Here is a 20,885-nt window from a genome sequence, read left to right as displayed (position 1 = left end):
GGCTACACAGAGAAACCCTGTCTCGAAAAACCAAAAAAAAAAAAAAAAAAAAAAAAAAAAAGAAAAGAAAAAAGAAAGAAGGAAGGAAGGAAGGAAGGAAGGAAGGAAGGAAGGAAGAAATGGGTCTGGAATCTCAAGAAAATGCTCACATGCTCTCCAGAATTTGCATAAAACAAAACATTTGACTTCTGCAGAAGGGTGTAATGCCCAAGTAAGCAACCAAGCAAGCACAACCATCAGAGGCCCCATGGATTTTTATTCCTGATACCAAAGGGTCTTGTGCCTTGCTCTGAGTTGCCAGAGCTCAGCCTCATTTCCTTATATGATTGGCTAGTTTAAAGAGACCAGCTGATGAGCACAATGTAGTTTTCAGTCCCAAGTGCAACCTCAAACACATGTTTCAATTTAAAGAAATGCTAACCCTGAAGAAATTTGAATTTCTGCCAGTTGGCTTCTTTACCCTTTTTTATTAATAAAAATCTATCTTATTTAATCCTTTGATAGAGAAGACAGTACATTTATTTTTTTTAATACTGTTCACATTTTCTAAGCCAGTATTGGCACACACTGGCAAGAGCTTATACAATAGTGGCACAAATGTTGTGGGACTAACCAGCCACTCTGTAATTGGACATAAGACCCATTCCGTGAAACAGAACCTATCATGACACCTGATATCCAATACTGCTTGGGTAACTAAGAACTTGAAGCTAGATGGGTCATGGACCCCAGGAGAAACCAAAGACGATTGTTCTGCTAAAGAAACCTAGCAATAAAATAACTCCTGGCAGGCAGCATTCTGCAGTCCCCATAGAGCCCGTGCCTCATTCAGCCATCAGCAGAGAAGCTTCCTCTTGCCATAGCTAGGAACTAGCATGGAGACCCCCAACTGGACAGCGTGCAGAAAGTGACAGATTCTGGAACATTCAGTTCTAAACAGAACATCTTCAGCAAACCCCTCTCTACTCAGGGCTTAGGGAACTCTGCAGAAGATGAGGCAGAAGAATTGTAAGGGCCATAGGAGATGGAGGACGCCAAGGAAATAAGGTCAGGTCCAACATATGTATGACCTCACTGAAACTATGACAGCATACACAGGGCCTGCAGAGGTTCAAGCCAGATGAGGGTCCCAGTACTGAGAGGGGGAAGTGGACACGAGCTCTTGTTCCTAATCATGAAGCTTTCTCCAACTGCCATCAACTTGCAAAGGAAAAATTCATGTTTTCCAGTGGAGTCTCACTGAATACTAACTACACTTAAAGGTAGGTCCACATCCAGGAGTAGATGGCCAGCACACCATTAACTCAGTGGTGTTTATGACTTTTGTCCCTTGTTGCTTTGAGCTGTGGGTATGTGCACGTGTGCGTGTGTGTGTATGTGTGTGTGTGTCTGTGTGTGTATGTATGTCTGTGTGCATGTGTGTGCGTGTGTGTGTGTGTATGTGTGTGTGTCTGTGTGTGTGTTACTGGTCTTTTGCTTGTACATTATGTGCTCAATGCGAAAAAATGTAAAAACTGAAAAAAATTGTATTTTTATGGGTTTTGTTTTTATGTGTTTTTCTATTTTTAATCTTTTTAGTTTGCTTGCTTGTCTTATTTATTTATCTATCTATCTATTTGAGAGAGAGTTGAGTGAGTGGGGAAGCAGGGGAAGGTATGATCAGAATATATTGTATTCAAAAAAAAGGCAGGTGGATGTCTGTGAGTTTGAGGCCAGCCTGATCTACATTATGATTACTAGGCCAGCCAAGGCTACAGTATAGATTTGTCCAGATATGGCCTATTATTTGCTAGGTTTTCTTCGGAACAAAAAGAGATTAACAAGAAGGTCAGTAATGGTCTCCCTACCTGACTCAGGGTGCTTTCAGGGAGGGAACTCTTGATTTTGGAGGGTTATCTCTTGAGAACTTCATATCTTAAGAGGTCATGGGTATAGATGGCCCCCATAATCAAGAAGTATCAAGCTTATAGAGGTATCTACCTTTGCAAACTCTGTCTACTCACCAGCTATACTTGTTGGCTTGAAAACTGGTGACTGCAATAAACTTGTGCCTGTAGTAAGGGGAGGTGGACGATCTAGCAAATTTTACTAATACTCTCCTTTTTATAAAGAGTTCTAGTTCTTGTCTCAAGTTCTAGAATTGATAACATTATATCATGGTTGATATCCTCTAAAGGTCATTTTCCTTTTTTTTTTTTTTTTTCCTCTTCAAATTTAGATCAGGCTCAAGTGCAGAGGGACAAAAAAAGTCTGACCTTTTCTTTTAAGATCCTATGTAGCTCAGGATAGTTTAATTCTTAAGGATATAAGCAAAGGGTATGTTAGGTTCATTAGAATCCATCTATAAGAGGAAATGAACATATGGGCCTGGAGAGATAGCTCAGCAGTAAAAAAAGCATTAGCTAAGAGAAGGCAGCACTGGTTTAATTCCCAACACCTCAACTATAACTCCAGTTCAAAAGAACTGCACCATCTCCTCTGGCCTCCTCCATCACCAGGCACACACTGAGTGCAAGACACCCCATACATGCACAATTTTAAAAATAAGAGAGATGGAATTATGTGCAATCCCTTTAGTTCTGAGTCTATTTTCTAGCCTGTATGTCCTGAGTTAGAGGAGATTGCTCTAGGTGTGGCCTAATACATCTCCCTGGGAGACCCCCCCACCCCCACTGAGTGTTGGGAATAGCCTTGTCTCAAGAGCCAGGCCCCTGCTATTTTCATTTGTAGTTTTAGTTGGCTTTAATTGATTGTCTTTGCATTTTGCCTGGTTAGTTCATATTTGCCTGCACAGGGCCCACCAGCCATTAAAAATCTCTGGAGTAAACTTAGGCCACAAGTGTCAGGGTGTCAATCAATTGATAATGATTAGATGGGGGAAATCTTAAGCTTCCAAGTGGGTTGAACCTTCAATATTCCCCTCAAATATTCCCTTGGTCCTTCCTTTCAAACTTATTATCTCTTTGTCCATATCACATTTCTCAGTCTAGGTAGGATGCAATCACATCAGGGCTTAGGGTGATATCCCATCAGAGACATTAAAGAGGAGCTATCTGTTGGACTGCCTTGCTTAGGAGAGCCTCTTCAAAATTTACCTTTTTTTTTTTTTAATCTTGAATTCAGTCTAGCAAGGAAAACATAAGCATAGAAAACAAAAACACTCCATGAGAACTCGAATGAAAGTAGTATTGGAATGTTCTTCTCTTAGCTGGTCCATGTCACATCACTGCAAGGGAATGTATAAGCCAAGGTAATCAAGGCATGATGAAGTAGAGAGAAGAGTGGGCAGCAAGGCTACCATCTCAAAGGGGATCATGCCTATTAGATTTTGGTCAACTTGATGCAAGCTAGAGTCATTTGGGAACAGGGAACCTGAACTGAAACAGTGCCTCAGTCATAGGACCTATAGGCAAGTCTGTGAGATGTTTTCTTGATTAATGATTGGTGTGAGATGTCCCAACCCACTGCCAGCCGTGGCATCCCTGGGCAGGTGGTCTTGAGTGCTGTAAGAAAGCAGACTGAGGAAGCCAGAGTCAGTGAGGAGCAAACCAGTAAACACCAATCTGGCATGGCCCTGCGAGTTCTTGCCTCCAGGCTCTGGCCTAGAGTTCCTGTCCAGACTTCCTCCCTCAGTGATTAAACATGACCTGAGAATTGTACAATGAAATAACCCTTTCCTTCCAGAGTTTCTCTAGGTCATGATATTTTATCACAGCAATAGAAAGCAATCTAGGATAGTGATAGATATACTATTTTAGTCAAAGTAAAAGCAGGACTGGAAACATTGGGTGGAGAGAACAAATATTAGTCTCTCTCTTGTCTGAATAGGCTGATCCTGTTGCCACAGCCCTCTCATGGTGGTGCTTGTCCAACATTCAGCAAATTATTTTTTTGAGTCCCAGGCAGGATCTGTATCTTAACCTAGATACCCAACAGGCTATGGAGTTGAAGCCAGATATTAATCAACGCACCTGGGGTTGTCTCTTTTTTTCTTAGTGATGGGAAAAAAAAAACTGGAACAGAGAAGCTAGTTGAATCAGCCTACATGTCCCCCATCAGTCCCACTAGCTCATTTATCTTTGAGGCAAAGGCCATTTAAGGGAGGGAGTGAGACTCTGGCTTCTAGTTGATGTCTCTGAAACTTCAAGAAAGGAATGACTAAAGTGGCATTTCCTTGGAAGCAGGTAAGATACAAAGAGATATACTTCAGGGGCCCTCAAGCAATGGCCTTAACATTTTAATGGGAGTCCAGGAGAGGACAGAAGAGCCAAAAATAGGTCTCCAGGATCTATAAGGAATGTGTGCCATGGTGCTTTCCAGCTGTTATGATTGTATGAAAGTCTTCAAGATAGATGGGAAAGACTGAAGCCTGGAGGTGAGGCCTCAGGACTCATTGTCCTTCAGAAAGACTGCCGACACATCTGTTGAGCCTTCTAATGGCTCCTCTTGTAAGTCATACAGGATCTAAGGCCAGGTCTCTCTCTACTTTGTGAATTGTCAAAGAGTTGTTAGAAGTGACTTTCCATTACGCAATGGAAGCACATTCTTGGGTTGGGCTCAATCCCTTGTTTGGAAAGGACCTCATCTAGCAGGTTTGGTCTGCACAGTGGTCAAGAGTTTCCTATGCTGCTTACCCTACCCCACCTTTTCTGTTCCCAATTAGAGAAAACTTCATAGCAACTTGGACCAAATCATCCAATGATCTTCCTAGTTTAACCACTGGGGTTTGGTGCTGAGCTTTCTGTGAATGCTGAGGCAGACTAGATCAAGAACGCAGAGTTTGTGACTCCTGCTAATTGATCAGAAAATCCAATTACAATTAAAAGAGTTTGATTAGATGCTAGCTGGACCAACAATCTGAACCAAATTTGGGATTTTCATGAAAGAGGGGTATCGTGGTTTGTATATACTTGATCTATGGGAAGTAGCACTATTAAGAGGTGTGGCCTTGTTGGAGGAAGTGAGTCACACTGTGGGGTGGGCTATGAGATCCTATGCTTAAACTCAACCCAGGGAAGAAGAGACAGTTTCTTCCTGCCTGCCTTTGAATCAAGATGTAGACTCTTGGTTCTTCCAGCACCATGTCTGCGTGCAAGGTGAGATGCTTCCTGCTATAATAATGGACTGAACCTCTGAACCTGTAAGCCAGTCCCAGTTAAATGTTGTCCTTTATAAGAGTTGCCTTGATCATGATGTCTGTTCATAGCAATAAAACCCTAACACAAGGGGTGTGGGTAAGAATTTTTAAAGGAGAAAATCACATGGAGACCTTCAATATCTGTGCAAATAAGGAAAAATAATTTTGTTCTGCCAAGTTCACTGATTAAAGAAACTCAAAATAATCTTTGGGTATCTGTGTAAGCATGTTCCAGAGGCAAAAAATAATCAGGCATATAGCAAGTATGTAGTCACCACTGTACATTTTTGAGTGGGTGTCACAGTCAGGGCCACTGGGAACTTGTCTTCCAAGGACTGGAGTCAGAGACAAATGGCTGATGGGTATCAAGATGGATGCCTAGCATAAAAGGGAGTTTCTTTAGCTATCACAAATGTCTGAAGAACAGATCTCAGACCAGTGTTCCTGATTCTGTCATGCCATATCTGACGATATAGCTCTTTCAAGCCTATGGAGGAAAATTACTCTCAGTTCCTTTTCCCTCCAGACATATTGTCACAAGTTAGACATGGTTAATGGTCTCTATTCTATTCTCTTATCCCTTCTATAATGTAATATAAGAAATGACACCGGGCAGTGGTGGTGCAGCCTTTAATCCCAGCACTTGGGAGGCAGAGGCAGGTGGATCTCTGAATTTGAGACTAATATGGTCTACAGAGTGAGTTCCAGGACAGCGAGAGCTACACTGAGACACTGTCTCAAAAAACAAACAACAAACAACAGAAATGACTCATCTCCAGTCCCCATAGGTACTGGAGTGGTTCATGGTAGTTCCCAACTGGTATCTTCAAAGGCAATTTGCCTGCTGGCCCATGGGGACATTGCCATGCTCCTAGACAGCCACTGGAGAGATGGGACTGATAGTTGTTTGAACATATTGGCCAGGATTATCAGTGCAACTTCTTAGTTCTTTGAGCTTAAATAGAGAAAAATGAGATATGTTTTTGTTTGGGCCCCATTGTGAGGAGTGAGGACCCAGAGCAAGGAGGAGGGTTATAGCTTGCTTGGGGGTGGGGTGGGGGGAGTCCCTGGATACAGTGCAAGGAGGATACAAATTGTAGGTGAGTTAGTCAGCAGGTGCTCCCTAAAGGGACAGAAATAACCCACATTGGGATTGCCACGAGTCCCTTCTGGTACTGAGATTGACTGTACAGAAAGGACAAGTGACCCGAGGAGGACAGACAGCCTCTTAAGTCTCCATGACTGGCCTCCTGAGGACACAGTCATTAGAAGACACTTAATAGTTTCTGTTAATAAGAAAGAAAAAGAAAATCTGCTTGGGAGATCAGCTGAGATTCATTTAAGAAGTGGGGAGGGGTATAAAAGATCTCAAGTTGGTAGACCTTAAATTCTTGTAGTTCATTATGAGAGAGAAAGAGAAAAAGAATCTGCCGTGAGTTCTGCTGTGCTGATCAGTTTTCCTCTTCAGATCTGGAACCCACAGAGAGAATGCTGGACACTCCTGGTTCTTCCTCCTTATCCCATGTCAGTGAGGCTCAATTGTTTCTGACCTTGGAGGCAAAGAGGGTTCAATAGAGTATCCTAGGTAAGTGAGCAGCGCAGGCCCATGTTGAGTGTCAAGACACCACTGGATGGCTGCTGCATTCTTATACACCAGCCGTCAGCTGATAAAACAGGAAAAGGATTGAGGGCAAAGTCAAAGAAAAGTTATTGGCAAGTACTACACACTCCTCCGGCTGAGGAAGGTTTCTCCGATTTAGACCATGGCTTTAAATGTGGGTAGGCTCTATTCTTTTATTAGATTTTTTTCCTCTCTCCTATTGGTCCTAAGATGCTCATGTGTTCCCTGACCCAAGCACTGGCCCCCTGTCCCGCACCCCAGCGTGATACAGGAATTGGGTCTTCCACTTTTGTTCAGAAACATGGAAAAATTATATGGTTGCATAAACAGCTGCTGATTGGTTGGGTTATAATACCAACCCTTCACATCTACTAGTCCCCCTCTTCCTTTCTGGTGTAATGGTGAGACAGAGACTTATTTTTGGGGAAATGAAAACTTATTGCAGGGAACAACAGCAACAAAAAAAAAAGCACACAAGAGAAGGAGAGGGTTACCACTTTTCCTTTTTCTTTTCCTAGGGCTTTATGGCCTCAATGTGACACTCACCTTGACTGCCCTGTGTGTGGACCTTTTACTGCGCAAAGGCCCTTATTAGTGGCTAGGGTCAGTCTGCTAACCTAGATTCAGGAAGATCTAAGGCTTACTGTGTTTCTCACCAGTGGCCAGATCTGTTCTTGCCCCCACCCCCACCCCATACCCCCCACCCCCTGAGCCCTTCACCTCTCTAGTTCGCTTGTATTATCCAGCACAAAAGAACCCTGCAGCCTGGATCTGAGCCACAGGCCTGAAGAAACTATTCTGTCATGAGAGCCTTCCTCCACTCCAACTCACACCCTCCAGCACCCACCTTAGCAACTAACACAGGTGCCCATATCCCAATGCCCTCGTGGTGATTCCTCTTCCTCCATGGGCTGAATTTAGCCCCTATCTACCCACTCAGAAGTCAGATGCCTCTTAGTCTATCTGTCATATCTAAACTGTGCTTAAAGCTACTGCCTCCTTTAACTGGAAGCCTTTGTGGTAGCTGTGTAATTATTCTAAATGACCCCTTGGACATACTCTTTCTCCCTGTCCCTGAGATTTTCAGTCATTCTGGTTGGTCACTGGCTGCTTATTCCAAGAAAGTATATCCATGAAAACATTCATGTTGCCTGGTAGTAAGACCCGTGGAGAAATTCTTCATGGGCCAAGGAAAGAAGAGAGCAGTTGCCTGCATCATTGGTGTTATTGTAAACTTTGGGTTTGTAAGTGAGGCATGTACACTTGTTTTTTGAACAGTCCTGGCATGGCCTTATTAAAATCTTATTAATGCCAAGATAACCCATGACTACCTTGGGCTCCAACAATGGTAACAACAAGGCACACCCGCCAACCCCCAGAGCCTAGCCTCCCTTTGGTCCCCTGGGCAAGGCTATTCATCTCAGTCAGTGGGTGAATGTTTGCTGAGCCCAGACCTCCACCTGTTGCTATGAGGATATGAGACAGTATGAAGCTCAGTATCAAAGAGTAGAAGCCATGTGATGAGGTCTACTCAGAGCCCATGTATAGATGGCAGATTCAATAGTGCTCTCCCAACTTCCACCGTCACATCCCAAATGTGCAACTTCTGTCACCCCTGAGCATCAACACCCTGTCCTCATGTCACCAGCCTTAGCCCTCAGCCTCAACACTGTTTAGAATTGGTGTACCTTGCATCTACCCATTTGGGGGAAACAGAGAAAATGACAAGCCAAGTATGCATGAGTGCCTGGCTGGAGACTTTGACTGCACACTAGCACACTAGATTGGTTGTAAGGACTTGAAAGCCAAAGCATCCCTATCTGGAAAGTACCATTTGTTGGAAACAGAATCCTGGTACCTATAGTTTGAGTCCTCCTAGCATCTCATGGGGGTTATGCTTAGCATCTTACTTTTACATCCCATAGGATATTTTTTTTCAGGAGCTATATAGCCTGCCTGGCCTAGTGGAGAGGTAAATCATGTTTAGAAGTAGCAACAGGTGCCTGCTGGCTATCAGGGCCAGAAGTTCCAGACTGCAGGAAGAAAGCAGGTGTTCAGCAGTAGCCACATTGTGTAGGTTAGGCCTATTTTATCATTCAGTTACAGATTACTATCTGCAGAGAGAACTGTTGGCCCCTGACTTTGCAACCATGCAAGTTTCTAGCCACCCAGGGCTTTTCTCTTCACAGCACATTCTTGCAGTACTTATAGGCTGTCTATATAATTCACAGTAAATATCTGAGAAGGACTCCCCATCAACAAGCCAGCCCAGCATAATGGCTGGGCCTATAAATCAGACTTTACAATCCTCTACCTGCTCTGAAGGCCTGTCCACTGTATCATCCATCCTTCCCCAAGATATAGAAGTGAGGCAAAGGAGGTTTGCTCTGCCTACCTTGCTTCTTGGTAAGTGTGATTCCTTCTTGTCCCCAGATGCTGAAGCATAAAACATGAGTCATCAAACAACTTCAACAAATGGCACGACACAACCACGGTCAAGCTGGGGGCAGCCCAGGACTCCATTGCTTAGTAGAAAAGTTGCAGTGGGAAAGTCACCATGCACACCTCAGATCCAAGCTTCTTGTAGCAACTGGGAGAGAGCCAGAGCCTGCTGAAGCAGAGAGACATGATGCACTGCCGTGAACTCTTTCAGAGGAGGTAGGACCCCAGGTGAGGAGAAGGAAGAAGAGGAAGGAAACCTAGTAGGTCTTCTTTGCCCAGGACCTTTATCCTTTATGTCTTCCGGTCCTCTTCAAGGCTCTCGGTCACAGCCATGGAGGAAAAACACCTCAGAATATTGTGCAAACTGAAACAGTTTGATCGGTCCTTAATCCATCTTGTACTTCTGTGCTGTTCCTCTAAGCTGTGTGTCCCAAGCATTCTGTCACTTATATCTCCCCATAAACCTTCCTTTCTGTGGTGGCTGTCCACCTAGTAGGTGGAAAAATTAATTTGTCAGGGTAGTGTGCTGCCTGGAATTTCATTGTCTTTAGGGATGTGCTCAGCCTCAGGCAGTCCTACCTACCCTGGATTCCTGGGTATCCCTGACTTTCCCCTCAGAAAGCTATTAGCTTCCCCCTGAGATGTAGTCTCTGGATAGGAGGAGGTTTGGGGACTTGAAATCTTCTCAGAGCATTTGCTGGAGTGTTGTGTAGCTGATTCCCAAAGAAGGCCAGGATGCAATTTCCCCAACTCAAGTTCTTAGGAAATACTACTGGTTTTGTTGGATGCTGGACCTCATGTGGGATCACTGTTCTCAAGCACACATTTAGGGAAATGCTGTACTAAGTGTGGCAGTCTGATCTTCCAGATTGCCTTGGTGCCTGGAGCCCCATAGTTAGGAGAACTAACCAAAAGACCTATGCCTTTGGCCAGTTGCCCAGGTTGTAAGGACATATATGCAAAATGAGAAGGTTGAAGAGTCAATCTGGAAAATGGAGCAGATGCTGCCAAAAAAAGAACACTTGCCATGGGATGTAGGATATCCAATGGAAGTTTCTGGAAATCCTATGACAGTAGTGCAAGGTGCTGTATCAAGATAGAACACGCTGTCTGCCATATGTAGACAGGCAACCTTGAGCAAGAAGTCATGAGCTTTGCACCATGTGGACTTTTGAAAAAAGATTTTCTTTGATAAGTGCTGAGATACTGACTTAGTGTTCTATGGAACTAAGAAGAACAAGAGAAGTCTAGGAAGGGAGTGAGCATCATTTCTATTGCTCTTGCTCACCCACAGCACTTAAGTAACTCTTGGGTGTTTCTCAATGTGTGGATGCCTATAATGGAAAGGTTTCCTACGAAAGAGTATCTGTGTGATTTATTTTTCTATCATGTGTGTATGTGTGTGTGTCTGAGACAAGTTCTCACTATGTCTCCCAGACTAGATTCAAACTCTTGAGCTCAAGAAATCTTCCTGCCTCAGATTCCTGAGTAGCTAGGACCACAGGTGTGCATCACTCCACCTGACTTCAGGGTCTGACAGGAGGCAGCGGATCCATAGAAAATAGGCAGATCCTTGTTCCATACATGTTGCAGACCACTTCTTTACCCAGCTTAGAGGCAAACCACCAAGAACTGACCAAAGCCATAGCCTAGAATAAGAATAAGGACCTGCTATGGGAGCTAGAACCACTGCAGTCACAACTGACAGATCCAGGGAACCGAACGAACTTCAGCATGTTCAAATATCAGTACTGGCAGAGAAATACAAAGAGGTCCAGGCATGTAAACATCAAATGCAAGCTCACAATGAACCGGCATCACCACATTATTTGAGTCAGACAAGCTGCAGACAGAGATGGAGAATCAAAGATAATGTGGCAATGACCCTGGGATGACCAAATGGAAGATTCTGGAAATTTGTCCAACAGCAGTGCAAGATACTGTTCTGGGGACTGAAGAAAGCCCCAGCCTCACCCAGAGGTGTATATGGCCCAGTACAAAGATTGGGACTTTCAGAAGGGTAATATGATTGTTGTAAATTGTGACAGCATGTGGTACAGTTGTCTACAGGCAGCTGTGGGCCTGTGTCTGTTGGGAGCATCACAATTGGCCATGTGTCTAGGTAAGGAGGCAGTGACCATAGTTCCTACCTTCTTTCCCCTAGTTGATACTTCCCGGCCTCTTGGCTTTAGAGTTTTCCATTGTGTTTCCTGTCTAAGCATTCGGAGTTTGTGCTGTATTGAAGTCAAGGTCACATTTCTTTGAAGGTGTCCCAAGAGAGAGAGAGCAACATACGGGAAGTATATTTATTTACTGAGCATCTATTGTGCCAGTTCCTTAGGTCCCTAAGCAAAAAAGTTTGGAAAAGGCCCCAGTAAGTATATGAACCCCATGAGGGGTACTGGGTCAAAGATTAAGATAACTGGTGACAGGAAAAAGTGATGTCCAGGGCCCTAGCAAGGGTTGAGATTGGGTGGGCCAGGCCCTCAACATGAGAAGAGGATTCTCAAGAACAAATGCCATCTGAGCTGAAACTTGAAGCAGGCTTGGGGGTTCTGAGGAAGACCAAGGAAGTAAAACTATTTGGGAGTCAGGAAAGTACAAGGCAGAGCCAGACACACATGAGAAGGGTAAGCGCACTCTGGGAAAACAAAGAAAACCAAAACAACCCAAAACCAAAAGAACCAAAAAAAAAAAAAAAAAAAAAACCCTCCTGAAAAAACAAAACAAAAACAAAACAAAACAAAACAAAACAAAACAAAACAAAACAAAACAAAACAGTGTGACTGGGTAGGTGATCCCCTGGCTGGGCAGGCTCCAGCTGGCAGTGGACATTAAAGACAGTGGGGCCTGCGAAGACTTGAACAAGAAGGCTTTGGAAACCCTTTGAAAACATTATGTTAGAGCTGAAGGAAGCCATGTAGGGGACAGATCTGGCCATCTATGAGCATAACCTGATCGCTGTGCATGTGTGTGTCCATAACAAGATTGCTACCGATTGTCACAGTATCAGGTATGGCTACCCTTTAGGTAGGTTATGTGCCCTTCCCACGTCTCCCCTACCCTTCCTCTGGTTGGAGACAATCCATCAAGAGAGTGAGTGAGTCCACAAGCAAACTACATTCTGAATTGAAAGTGGGGCTGCTGTGGCTGGAAAGAGCTGAATGGATGGCCAGGCTGGAGAAAAACTGGCCAAGAAATGCAAAGCATCGCTGGGCAGTGTGTGCAGAAAATGCCACCCAGTGAGCAGCTAGCCAGACCAAGTCCTCACAGAGCTGGACAAACTGCAGACAAGAAAGAGCAGAGCTAACCAAGTTCTATCTCAAGAGAAGAACATCTGAAAAAAGTCAGCCAGTGAGGAGATGGAGGTGTTGAGCTCTAGGCAGTCCTCAGCGGCAGGGCTGTGTGAGAAGGCCCGAGTGAGGGCAGGAGCTTCTTATTGTTGGCCGTGAGGCCTTCCCTAGGTCTCTTCTGACCTTGTATTTCATGCCTAGTATGGGTTCCAGAGGGGAAGTGGCTGAGTGTTCAGTCATGGTCCTGGACTTCCAGGAAGATCATTAGAGGACACAATTGCTTAGTATATGGAAACCTATACTCCAGTAATCATAGGCTGTCTTGTGCTGAGTGAAAGTCACTGACTGATATCTCAAACTGACTCTCTGTGATCAAGATGCCAAGGCTCAGCTCTTGGCTTTACAGATTTCATGGCCCAGCGGGTTCAAAAGTTCACTTCAAGAGGCATTGTATACTGGCCTCCTGTGCTCTCGGTAGGTCTCCTCTTCTTTGATAGAGATGTTCCAGGCTTTTGCTGGTACCATGACTTGAGAACCAGCCTCTGGAGGCCAGCATACAGTGCCTGCATCCTTTTTTAATACTTCTACACAAGAGAAAGTTTAAGAGAGGTGAGGCCCTAGGGAAGGAGAGACCCCCTGTCTCAGAGACTTCCCTTCAAGTCTCCAACCTTGATGGGAAGTTATATGGCACAGTTAAGGACAACTGCAGGAGACACAGCACTCCATATGATGTCCCGAGGAATCGGAGATCTTAACAGTCGCCATGTGGCCTTTATTATGCCATGCACTGTCTCAACCTTCATTCCAGCTCTGTAGGCCTTGTTGGAGATACTGAGGCACAAAGAGGTTGAGAAACTTGCCTTAGGTCATACAGTCAGCAGCAGGGCCAGGGTCTTCACTGCTTTCCTAGGACGCCTGTCAGGGGTGATAAGAAGGTGGCTATCCTTAGAGAGCAGTGCGGAGCCAAGAAGGGTAGCAGTATCTTTAGAATGGGTCAGGTGTGCTGATCCTCAGTGGCTACTTCAAGAGGAAGTCACAGGAGAAGGAGCTATCCATTAGGGCCTGGGACTTGTCCTTGAACCAGGAACCTCAGCTAGTCTCAATGAGGGACACAGAGTCTGAAGCATATATGACTGGTCCTTAGGACAGTGCTAGTTGCCTTTGCAGCTAGGAAGCACAGTCCTAGTCTGTCAAGGTAGTTTCTGTGCTGACTGGCTAATGTCAAGGTCAGAGGCCAGGGGTTAGCAGCTCTAGTAATGCTGTCTGTGACACGGAGGAGGCGGGGTTGCCATTAGGGAGTTGGCATGGCACAGCACTGTGACCCAGTGCACTGGTAATGTTGGTGCAGTCAGCAACTCCTGCAGAGTGAGAGGCAATCTCAATTAGGACAATGATGCAGTTAGGATAACAATGGGAGCTCAAATATTTCACTGCAGGCCCAGAGCTTCAGGCAGCTTGCTGGAGCTGACACCCTCTCCTCTTCTGCCATTCCAGTATCATCGCCCGATGGTATGTGTTTCTACAGTGGCTACCACTGACTGTTGGTGAACTAGGGTTCTAAATAGTCTTTCCATGGGCTTAATTCTAGAAGTCTATTTTAGACTTTCCTGTGCCAAGACAAATAGCTATCCACACAGGCAGCTGGCTCTCTGGCTGTGCAGATGTTCCTTTCAAACATTTTATCTACAAAGTTCTAGTATTCCAACACTGTGCTACTTCTGGGTATAGGTTGGAACCTGAGTCAAGATCTTTGACTCTAGGAGAATGCCTGGAGGGGGAAAAAAGCCTCTCTTAGCTATCTCCATGTGAAAGAAGAGGGAAACCTCAGCTTGCACATCTATAAAAAGACCTAGACAAACCTCTGAGCCCAGACAGACAGGGCACTGTGATTCTCCCTGGGAGGCAAGGTTCCCTTGGATTGAGTCCTAGACCTTATAGCTGAGTAGCACGGTAAAGAAAATGTTACCCAGGTAGGCAATGTGTTAAAGAGGCTTTGGTACCACAGAAGAGCCGAGAAGACAAACTGGGGTGACTCAGTATAAAAAGGATTTTGAGTGAGCTTTGTAATCTTGTTGGGGGATCTGAACCATCAAGAACACCATCCTATTTGCTAGGAAGCATTAGCAGCTTGCTGTTTGTGGTTGACAGTGGACCAGGAACATGGCTCTGAAGCATCTCTAGGTCATGTTAGTGGCCTAAGGCACGGCAGCTGAAATCTCTTCACTGCTTAACTTTCTTGCCAGGGCATGCTAAGAGGCTCAATTACTTCCTTAGGAAAAACAAGGCTGAGGTATCTTTGGACTGAAGAGAGTCTCCAGGAACCCCTCTGAATCTGTGTGCTAATTTTGGATCCAGAAGAAGGCCCTATGGGTTTAAATCAAACACAAAGTGTGCTGTGAACCTACACACAAAGCACAATTGCCCCCAAGTAATGCAATACCCCAAAGCATTTTGGGAAGACGAGGTAAACACTACAAATACCCAAAGGTGCATCAGAGCTATCCCCCAACTCCGATCCAGTTTCTATCTGGATTTTTGGGTTTCACTTCCACATGGGACTACTCTAGGAAAATCACATAGACCCAGGGGTACCCTGCCTGAATGAATGCCCCTCATTGGCTATTTTCAAGAAATCAACTCTTTGTCAGGGATGCGTGGGGCTATTCTTTTTCCTTGTGCCTCACAGCTCTCCTGTTGTGCCATCCTGGCCATCCAGGGAAGAAACCCAGGGCATTCCTGTTCTTCCAGCCTTGGCTCCTAGGAATATGGGTTTGAGTGGGTAGAGATCAGCCCTGCTGAGAAGACATTTAGACCATGTCCTAAGTTGACTGCTGAATATCATACATGCTACAACTAAAACATCATCTTAAGTTCTAACTTAATTTTTGTTTCTCAATGAAGATATCAAAAAGTAGGAGAAATGATAACAGAAAGTGCTCTTGGTGAGCTTCCTCCCAAGGCTGCCTGCCTGAGAGATCCACAGAGCCAAGGTGTGGTTTCCTCAGTAACTCTGTAAGCCAGCCTGGGAAGTTTGAGGGGTTCTGGTTGTGCCCAGGGCACATCCCATAGGAACCAGCTGTATTTGCTGCTCCCAGGACAGAGTTCCCTTCCAGTACTAGATCTTTTTTCTTACTAGGGAGTCAGTAATGAGGGGTCCTTCCTGTGACCTAGAAGGAATCGCCTAACTCCATCGTCTCCGGAACCCCATCCATGAAGACAAGGAGTGCTTTTATTTAGGGTGTAGAAAAGCCCAGAAATGGTCCCAAGGAGAGCATGCACCTTGTATGGCATTGAAGGCTTCATGGAGTTCACTGCGGAACACATGGGAGGTGTCATCAGACTGCTTCCAGCTCAGGCTGCTTGGCCTGCGAGCCGGAGTCACTGACATTCAGTGGGAAGGTAGCGATTCTCAGACTCAGTCTGGTCTGGGCCTGGCTGAGGTCGATTTCTGGGAATAGCTACGAAGGGATGAGCGAGCCAGTTACATTCTCAGTGTGCAGGCAGGCAGGAAGCTTAAGTGTTTGCCTCAGCACCCCAACTAGGTCCACTGTCTCATACTCTGCCCTGTGCACTGAAGACACCATTAGCCACCCTCGGCCCCACCTGCTTCTTCGAGAGACTCTTCCCATATCCTTCGTGCACCACGATGGGACTTCTGCTTCAGCAGGTAGGCCCATTAGGCTGAATAGAAGCACAACTCTTGACTTTTTTTTAATGACTAAGACAAGAATGTTGTGTATTTATAATAACATTTCTCTGCCTAGACTATTCTGTCCAGTCTAGCAAAGAATAATCCTTGGCTAGGAGACAGTTTATGTCAAATGTTTCTCTCTGGACTCATGGCCACCATAGCCTGAGTCATAGGTGGTTTTGGGTTTTGTTTTTTGTTTGTTTGTTTTTGTGTGTGTGTGTGTTTGCTTTTTCTGAAGCTAGAATTTTTAGACTGTAAGGTACTAGATACCTGTTGTGGGGCACCCAGACAATATAAAAGAATAAAAAGAGTCAAAGGGAAGAAGTTACCTCCCAGAACCCTTCAAAAGAAAAAAAAAAGGAGAAAAAAACCCAAAAAACCCTTCTTAGTAGAGGTGCTGTACGGACCTGCCCAGATCTTTCTCAGGGTAAGCAAACATATCTTTTTATACAAACACTGGATTATAGTGTGTGTACTGTGCTTGGCTCTTGTTTTTTAAAAGGCAAAACTTAGTTTCTGTGAACTTACTGCAGTAAGAGTATCACTATGGCAATGTTTTGGTGTCTCAAAAGGTGAGAGACAGAAAGTCTAGAGCTTTGGGGGTCTGGGTCTGGCTTCAACTGCGTGTCTGGCAAAGGTCTGAAGAGTGTGGTTTAGAATTGGTCAGCAGAGGCAGTGCTGGCGTGGGTCTGGGTAAGCAAATGGTGTGCTCAGGTGTGTGAGCCAATGACCTGAAGAAATGGCCTCACTGTTCCTCTCCTGTTCACACCTGACAGGATCTTGTTCTTGTGTGCAGATCCCTGTTTTCATGCGATGTGATGTTTTTTCTGCTTAAATAATTCTCCGCAGTCTTTCCTACTGGGTAGGTCTTGGACAATGACTTTGCTCAGCCTTTAGTTATTGGAAAGCTGCTCTCTTCATTCTCTTAAGAGATCATTTCAGGGCCTGGAGAGATGGCTTAGAAGAGCACGCACTGCTCTCACTGGAGACATGGATTTGGCTCTCAGAACCCATGTTGAGTGACTCATGGCTGCCTGTAACTCCAGCTGCAGCAAATCTGACACATTTATCCATGGGCATCTGCACTCACATGCATATACTCACAGAAAGGCACACACATACACATACCGGAAAATTTAAAAATCTTTCTCAAAAATAAAATCACCTAAGTAAATTTTGCTGTTAGGTTTTCTTTGTAGGTATTTTAAAACCAACAACTATTTCTTAAGCCACCTCTGATGACAGCACATAGCTGTGTATCCCCATAGAATTTCAGTGTTTAGCTTGAGAGTCTGCGCCTGGTGACTCTTAAAGCAGTAAGTTACTAGAAGTTTCTACCCATGACTTTCTATCCACCTCCATTGAGATAAAGCTCATGTCATGAAATCAGGCGCCTCCGAGTTACAGCCCAGGCACACTGTATACATTCACAGCATCTGTAGCCCATCATCTCTGGCTGGTCACAAAACGTCTCCACCTTCCACCCCAGGCCCATGCCCCCATCCCAGGCCTTAGCAACCATAAATTTTCAGGCCCTAATTGGGTTTACCAATTTTGGGTAGTTCAAATAATGGAACTGTATACATTTTGTTGTCTGGCCTCTTTTACATTTTAGAAGTCCATATGCATTGTGGCATTTATACCTCATTTTTAAGGTCCATTGTGTGGGTATAACCCACATCCATCTACCAACAGGTGATCTGGTGCCACCTTTTTACTCCAGAGTATAGTGCTGCAGTCAATGAGCATGCCCCCTCCCCATACAGATTTCATTCCAAAACAGACAGTGGAATGAAGTAGTTTACATTTGCTGTAACCTGCATGGGAGAGGTCCAGAGTACATATCTATCAAGAAAGTAAGCTCTGAATGTCTTAGCTGACTGTCTCCCCTCCCCTACACCTACCAGGACAGAGTACAAGGACAGATTGACGGGCTGGAGGAGAAAAGGTGCAGTCAAAGTCAGGTGGGGATAGCAGGGAGGTTTTTTTGTTTTTGTTTTGTTTTTGTTTTTGTTTTTTGTAGGCTGCAGTTTTTAAGATCACTGCAATAACAGAATGAAAAACATTCCAGGCCATTCTATAGCTTGTGCTCACAAAAAGCACCCTGTGGTGTATACCCACAAGAACTGAATTTCATTCAGCCATGAAGGCGAATGCAATTATGTCATTTTCAGGACAATGCATGGGACTGGACACCATCATGTTAAGTGAAATAAGCCAGACACAGGAAGACAAATGTCTTCTCTTATATGCAGAATCTCTGTGTGTTTGTGTATATACATAGAGATACACATGCACATATTATGTATATTAACACATATAAATATATATATGTGTGTGTGACATAAAAGCAGATGGGGCACCATTTGAGAGGAATAAAGGGACCAGGGAAACAGAGGGAAGAGGGTAATGGGGAGTAGGTGTTTAAGAATCAATCTGTCTACATTTATATACATGTACATGTACACACACACACATATATATATATATACACTAAAATGTCATAATGAAATGTGTGTGTGTGTGTGGTGTGTGTACTAATTAAAAAAATAACCCCAAATAAATTCCTAAAGTGATGCTTTAGGGCCACATACTGACCCCACTCTGTCCCAGGGGAGAGAGGCTCTTTTGTTGTGGCTTGGGAACCAGAATTAAGATTCTAGATCAAGGACAGAATTCAATGAGTCTTGGAGGATGTATGCTCTCTGTGCTAATCAGGGTAGCCTGACGAGAATGTCCTTTTACCACATCTTCAGGTCACAGTAGCCTGTGTGACATTTGCTCAGAGTGATTGGCTCCCAGCCCACCCCCCACCCCCACCCCGCCCCCTTCCTCCATAAGGGAACATGGTAAGTTCAGACTTAAGCATTCCTGAGGCTCACAGGCTGCCTCTCTCATCCTGGTGGAGAGGACTGAAGTTGCCTGGCTGGGATATTATTGCTGAGAAGTACAGCTAGCTTTCTTGGAAGGAACGGGTGGAGGAGGCCACGGGCCATGGGTGTGCTGGGGAGAACCATCTCTATTGCTTCAGGATACTACAAGAGAGACGTTTGAGGCTGGGGGCTAGAGGGAGTCGAAACTTTAAAACAACTCAATGGGCAGTGGGAAATGTCTCTTCATTATGTATTTTGTTTGAGTAGTCTGGGGATCAAACCTGAGTCTTCCTCAAAGCATGCTAGGTGAGTATTATTCCAGTCAGTTGCAGCACTGCCTTCATTGATGTCTTGTCTTCATGGGTTTTAGTTTCTTGTATCACTAAGGATGGAACAGCTGGTTCTAGGAGAATTTTCCAAGGTTTGACTTTTGGAGGAGTTTCACCTTCCTTTTCCGAAGATGTCTTTCTTGTTACGTCTCCCCAAGGCTCTTGGTGAATTTTCTTCTGTTACTGCAAAGACAGCATCTGGTCATCTTCTGAGTTGCAGGAAGTCTTGGGGTGTGTGCTTTGCATGTATTTGGGGCTTGGGGGTGGAGGGAGACCAACAACTGGCCACTACTAGTTCTTTGACTCTTTCTGTTAAACTCTTTTTCTTTTGAAGCTCCAAATGTTTTAGGCCATCAGGCATGGTGGTGAGTGCCTTTAATCTAGCACTATGTAGGCAGAGATGGGTGGATTTCTGGAGTTCCAGGTCATCTAGGGAGGCATAACGAGACCCTGCCATTGTATATGTGTGTGTGTGTGTGTTGGGAGCCGCCCCCACATTCGCCGTCACAAAATGGCGCTGACAGCTGTGTTCTAAGTGGTAAACAAATAATCTGCGCATGTGCCAAGAGTAATTTTCCACTACATGTACTCTGCCTTTACTCGGCCATGGGCTGCAGCCAATCAGGGAGTGATGCGTCCTAGACAAAGAATAATTCTCCTTAAAAGGGGACGGGGTTTCCGCCATTCTCTCTCTCGCTTGCGCTCTTGCGCTTTTGCTCTCTGGCGTGCTGGCGCTCTGGCTCCTAAAGATGTAAGCGGGGGGGGGGGGCCTTTCGTTTTTGGGGCTTGGGGCTTGCGCTCCTGGCTCCTGAAGATGTAAGCAATAAAGTTTTGCCGCAAAAGATTCTGGTTTGTTGTGTTCTTCCTGGCCGGTCGTGAAAACGCGTTTAAGATGTGTGTGTGTGTGTGTGTGTGTGTGTGTGTGTGTGTGTGTGTGTGTTTGTGTATGTATTCTGCCAACTCTTTGGTATTCTTTCTTTTGTGAGTCATTGTTTCTTTTCTTTGTGTATCAATTTTAGATGTTCTTTTTCCTTGTATACTTGTGTGTGTGTGTATGTGTGTGTGTGTGTGTGTGTGTGTGTGTGTGTGTGTGTGTTAGGGACAGACACCAGAGTATTTCCAATGTTAAGTTCTTTCACTAAACTACATCCCAACCCCACAATTAGATCATTGCTATTGATCTAGTCTTTGAACCTACTGATTGTCTCCTCATTTTCTGGCCCTCTGCTGTGATGAGTCTGCCAAATCAATTCATCTCAGATATTAAATTTATTACATCCAATATTTTTTGCTTGGTTTTCTTTCCCTGTCTGAGCTGCCAAAGAAGCTCTCTTCTAATCCTTTGCAAGGAGATTTTGTTTTGTTGTTTTTTTGAGACAGGGTTTCTCTGTGTAGCCCTGGTTGTCCTGAAAATCACTTTGTTGTCCTGGAACTCCAGAGACTAAAGGTGTGTGCTACTAATGCTAGGCTCAAGTGGATCACTTAACATATCCATCGCA

The 20,885-nt window shown here is 44.7% G+C and overlaps 1 long non-coding RNA gene across 1 annotated transcript; it reads left to right on the top strand.

Annotated features, from left to right (window-relative positions):
* The first annotated feature begins 540 nt into the window (after positions 1-540).
* Positions 541-9,593, top strand: Gm52142. The gene is made up of 3 exons (XR_003951212.1): positions 541-1,262; positions 6,606-6,722; positions 9,192-9,593. It is a non-coding gene; the product is annotated as a predicted gene, 52142 (long non-coding RNA).
* The last annotated feature ends 11,292 nt before the right edge of the window (positions 9,594-20,885 follow it).

The sequence above is a fragment of the Mus musculus genome, chromosome 14 (assembly GCF_000001635.26).
Source record: "Mus musculus strain C57BL/6J chromosome 14, GRCm38.p6 C57BL/6J".
NCBI lineage: Eukaryota > Metazoa > Chordata > Mammalia > Rodentia > Muridae > Mus > Mus musculus.
This window is presented reverse-complemented; position numbering and strand designations above follow the sequence as displayed.